Source organism: Phoca vitulina, unplaced genomic scaffold, assembly GCF_004348235.1.
Source record: "Phoca vitulina isolate PV1807 unplaced genomic scaffold, GSC_HSeal_1.0 scaffold30, whole genome shotgun sequence".
NCBI lineage: Eukaryota > Metazoa > Chordata > Mammalia > Carnivora > Phocidae > Phoca > Phoca vitulina.
Genome location: NW_022589733.1, coordinates 693,470 through 698,981, shown reverse-complemented (window position 1 = coordinate 698,981; position 5,512 = coordinate 693,470). Strand labels below are relative to the sequence as shown.

The 5,512-nt window shown below is 46.9% G+C and overlaps 1 pseudogene; it reads right to left on the bottom strand.

Annotated features, from left to right (window-relative positions):
- Positions 1-4,940: 4,940 nt before the first annotated feature.
- LOC116644489 lies at positions 4,941-5,284 on the bottom strand (annotated as a pseudogene).
- Positions 5,285-5,512: the final 228 nt, after the last annotated feature.

Sequence of the window (5,512 nt, the reverse complement as noted above, 5' to 3'; positions counted from 1 at the left end):
CCCCCCCCCCCCCCCCCCCCCCCCCCCCCCCCCCCCCCCGCACTATCCAACACCTGCGCGGAGACAGGCTGAGAGATGGTGCAGTCCTCGCCCCGGGTTTCATCATCCAGGGCCCGAAGGTGGCAGTGGCCGCTCAACGGGGGCTGGTAGGAAGTGGAGCTTAGGAGTTTCGGACTTGATTGCCACTCTTACCCTTCTGAACGTCAGTTTCCTTGTCAGCAAAGCGGAGGTCTGACCCTAGCCTCTAAGGATTGTTGTGAGAATTAAAGGACCCGCACCAGGCAGGTACCAGGTGGTCAGGCTTTTCCTGACTTCATCTGTAGCACTTCCCTACCTTCATTACCTCTTTATTTCCTTGCAAGCATCTGAAATTATCTTGTTTAGATACCTCTTACCGGCTTATGGTCTATCTCCTGCATTCACCATGTAAGCTCCAGAAGGGCAGTTTTTCCTATTCATCCTATTCATAGCACCTGTAAGGGTTCCTGGCAGATAGGTAGGCACTAGTAAATATTTGTTGAAGAATGAATGCTCAGCATAGGGTAGCTTTTTTTTTTTTTTTTTGGCAAAGGTATTACCAGGCAAGGCACCTTGGCACCCCCAGAGTGAGTGCAGGGCAAGAGTCGGAATGGAAGACACCAGGTCTGAGACACCAAAATCCAGAGAGCATGTGGGAGAAGTCACTTTCCCTCTCTGGACCTCAGATTCTCTATCGGCAAAGTAAATTGGATTAAATGACCCCTAAGGTCCCTTCCCCTCTTGGAAATTCTGCGTCTAGGTGTTTTCCTGCAGAAAAACAGCCCAAAGCTCCCTCACCCCAACAAACACACACACTCAATATTAGATTTATGGAAGTAGGGGGCAAGGGGCACTTAAACACAGCAGTGTAGGGGAAAAGGTACTAGAAGATCTGGGTTTGAACATAGATACATATAATCACCTCTTGGCTGACTTTGAGCATGTTACTTAGCATTTGTAAGCCTAGTTTCCCCATCTGTAAAATGGGGGGACACACTTACCTCTTGGGACTGTGAAGATAGTTCAGTGAGGTAACTCTGAAAAAGCCAAGAGTTTGGAACCTAGTGCTGTGGGTTAGTCTTACTCATCCTTGTCAAGAGAATGCCATATAGTTGGATTAAATAAATTGATTACCAATAAAGGGGGAAAGGGGATGGAGGGAGCAGCAGAAATGAAAATCTCTCTGAATATTCCTATGTTAGCAAACTGGCTTGCCCACCAAGGACGGTTACTTGGACTTCTGATCAATGGTTCCACCCCCAGCATCCACGCGGATACTGCCTCCTTCCTGGCCTCTGTCCCAGTAAGAGATTCCCCCCAGGGAGCTTGGCTTCTCTAAGGATTCCACTGCCTTCAATGTCATGTTCTCACCTGCGCTGCCCAGTTGTGGAGAAACACACCCACACACCCATCTACCTCTAAAACACATTTAACCTTGACCCACATATGATGTAAACACAGTCCCTCACTGTTCACCCAAGGGTCAGTGCACTTCTGCTGTCTCCACCTCAGATCAGAAAGGGCAGGGGAGCTGGGAGGGTGAGTGGGCATAGAGAGATGAGCACAAATCCATTTGCAAAACTGGGAAAAACAATGCCTAGCACACAGTCCATCTACGTGGGCTCACACGTCATCATTGTAGAAAACAAATTAATGTCCCAATTGTGTCCTTTGCCACCTGCTCATGACTGCACGAGAAGAAAGCCCCCTTTCTTTCCTGTGAACCACACTTTACAATTTACAGAGCACTTTCATACTTATCACTGCATTTGAACCTGATAGACATCAATGAAGTGAAAAAGGCAGGCATTATCCTCATCTTGCAGATGAAGCTCAGAGAGATTAAGTGACTTATTCAGGTGGCACAGTCAAGTGCAGAGCACGAACTGTGATTTCTAACCCAGCGCTTCAGTCCATACATGCAGGGACCAGGCTTGTGCAGCTCTCTGGGTTTGGAAATTTGCACTGCCATTGCAATGCACTGAGCCCTAGAAAGGCTTTTGGGTGGTGGTTGTGATGGTGGTGGTGGCAATAGAGTGAACTTTGCCTTAATTTTGCCCCTATACCAGATTGGGGTGGGGCAGGAGCAGGCTTCTAAATATTAAAGATAAAACCTGATTGAAACAGTCATGAAAGTCATCCCTATGAGCTGGGTGAGAGCTCCAAATACACGACAAGTCCTTGACGATCCACACAGTTGGAGAGTCATTTGTTTGCAAGACATGGTACTAGTCGTCATTCCTCAACAAGTTTTTACTGAGCACTTCCCGTGTGCCAGGTGCTCACCTGAGCTCTGGGACTATAGTGAGTCACACAGATGGTCCTTGCCTACACAGACATACAGTTTCTTAGGAAAGGCAGACACCCATTAGATAAGCACACACACAAGCGTGTGATTGCAAACTGTGATAACCGCTGGGGAGAAAAAGGACAGTTTTATGAGTACTTATAGCTCAGAAGTCTGACTGAAGGTCTCCCAGAGGAAGTAGCCTATGAGAACTGCCCAGAGAAGCCTCGCAGGATGATAAGGGGCAGCAGTACTGATGGGTGTGGTAGACACGGGGATGTGCCCTCACTCATCAAGGGAAACCTTGCCTGAAAAAAAAAAAGGCAGGGGAGTAAAAAATTAGTTTGGGGAACAAATAAAAGCACTCAGAATAAAAAAAAAAAAAAAAAAAAAGGCAGGGGAGAATTTGCCTTCAATCAAGGGGTGTGGTCCGTAGCCAGCCTCCACCTGCCAGTGCCATCAGGGTCTGCCTCACTTGCACAGAACTGCCTGGCCTGAGGTTGCCATCACACCCTAACAGGAGAACCTCGGCTCAGCGACTAGGCAAGACTCAGCAAGTGCTGGAGCAGTGTTTGTTCCACGGCTTCCCCAGGAGGTTGGCTGAGGCTTTGGCAGGTCCGCTTCATGGTTTTTCTTTCTCTGCTCAATCCTGCTGCCTCCCACTTCCTCTTACAGAAGTAGATCCCTAATATCCATCTTGCACCTCACACTCCATCTCAGTGTGAGTGATGAGGCACAAAATGTCCCCACCCAGGGACCGCCAAGGAGCTCCAAGAAGGCTAGGGTGACTGCAGGGCAGACAGTGAGGGAGAGAAGCAGGGCTGGAAGACAAGGGTCAGAGGTGAGCAGTTTAGAACAGGCAGCCTAGGTCCTAAATGTGAGAATTTCAGTTTTCATCCTAAGAACAATTAGAAGCCTCTGGAGGGCTTAGGGTAGGGGAGTCACATGATCATATTCATGTTTAAAATTCTGCTGCATGGGCACCTGGGTGGCTCAGTTGGTTAAAATTCTGCTGCATGAGGATGGATTGGAGAGGGGCAGTTGAGGGTGCAGGAGGATGAACTGTGGCACCAACAAAGTCCAGTGTTGGCCTGGACCAGGGAATGGTGAGAAACGGCCGGGCTCTTCTGCATCCCCAGAATCTAGTATATCACCTGTCACACAGAAGTTCTCAGTAAATTTTTGTTGAATGAATAAATGAATGAATGAAGTAGACTCTATAAGATCTGTGCTCTCGAGGTGGTTGCAGTCCAGCAGGAGAAGGGCGGTGCATAGTAAGTATGGGAAGGGTAGCCCCCACGAGTGCAGAGTGGCCAGTTCTTGGAGTCAGTGAGGGATGTTCCCCTCAGCGGAACAGAAAGTGAGAGGGCTTTCCAAGAACAACAGATGGGCATTATGGGGCTACAGGAGGGATGGAAGATCTTCCAGAATGTCAAATCATGCTCAAGCTGGGTGCTTGGGTGACTTAGAGGAAACTCTTGATCTCTTGCTCCCAAGGACACTTGGGGAGCTGGGTGAGTTAGTGCCCTCAATAAACAAATGTCTTGGCCCAGGACAATGATTCTAAAGTATTATCTAAGGAGCCCCTGAATGTTTGCCTGAAGTGCCGATTCCAGACTTATTGGTTCTAAAACTCTAGGGGTGGGTTTGCCCAGGGATTTTCCTATAATCGGGAATTTTAATTAAAAAAAATTTTTTTTTTTTGGAGAGAGAGAGCATGAGCAGGGGGGCGGGGCAGAGGAAGAGAGAGAATCTTTTTTTTTTTTTTTAAGATTTTATTTATTTATTTGAGAGAGAGAGTGAGAGAGAGAAAGAGCACAAGAGGGGGGAGCAGGAGAGGGAGAAGCAGACTCCCTGCTGAGCAGGTAGCCCGATGCGGGCCTCGATCCTGGGACTCCAGGATCATGACCTGAGCCGAAGGCAGTCGCTTAACCAACTGAGCCACCCAGGCGCCCAGGAAGAGAGAGAATCTTAATCAGGCTCCATGCTCAGCTCAGAGCTGGACATGGGGTTCCATCTCATGACCCTGAGATTGTCACCTGAGCCGAAATCAAGAGTCCAGCGCTTAACTGACTGAGCCAGCCGGGCACCCCTCCTACAATCAGGATTTTGATGTGCACCAAATTTTGAGAACCACAGGTGCAATGCCAGGCTAGGCAGTATCATAGTGGGAAAAGCATTGATAAGAGAGTTTGACTTCTGGTTCCAAATCTGTCACTAATCTGTTGTGTGACCTTGAGCCAGCGCTGTCCTCTTCTTTGGCCTTAGCCTCCTCATCTGAAAAACGACCTGCATTTCTACCTGATTTCTGGGTTACTGGCTCTAGCTTGAAGACATTCCAGCCTCCCCTTCCAGCCCAACTGACTTCCTCAGTCACAGCTGCAAAACTCTGCTCACTGAGCCTCAGTGTCCTTACCTGTCAGTGAGGTGAAGACAGTGTCTTCCTCAGAGGGTTGCTGAGAGAATTAAAATTATATATTTAAATATATATACTTATATATTTTAATTATAAGTATATATTTATATATATTTAAATATATATACTTATATATTTTAATTATAAGTATATATTTATATACTTAACAGTTTTAAAACAAGCTCAGGCCAGTTTTATTACAGAAAAATTTTGCACAATTTACTTTTCACCAGTCTGTTCTGGCGTGCTTCTAATGATATTAGAGTCACCTGGGTCAATGATAGCCAGAATGCATACTCTGTAGTATTTCCCACATGTTGTGCCCAAATCAGTATTATTGCCACTTTAGTGACGGACACCAGTTTTGGCCAACATGTGCAGTATTCTATTTCAGATTTCCTCAAGACCAGGCAGTTGTTGGCGAGGATGACCAGTTTTGCTTTACCATGTCTGATCATCACAGTCTGCTTGTACCCCAGCATGTACTTTTCACTTTTCTTAATGAGTTAGAGCCTAAAGTTGATCAACTCCAGTGACTTCTTCATATTCTTTGTGGCCACCATCTTCCTGCCATAGGTGTTGGATGCCCCCCACTGAGAGCAGCCCAAGATGGCCTGGAGCTAGAAAGACTAAAATGATCCCTCTTTCTTCCTTCTTCCCTCCCCTCCCTCTTCCTCTCTCCCTCCCTCCCCTTTCTTTTCTTTCTTTCTTTCTTTCTTTCTTTCTTTCTTTCTTTCTTTCTTTCTTTCTCTCTTTCTTTCTTTCTTTCTCTTTCTTTCTTTCTTTCTCTC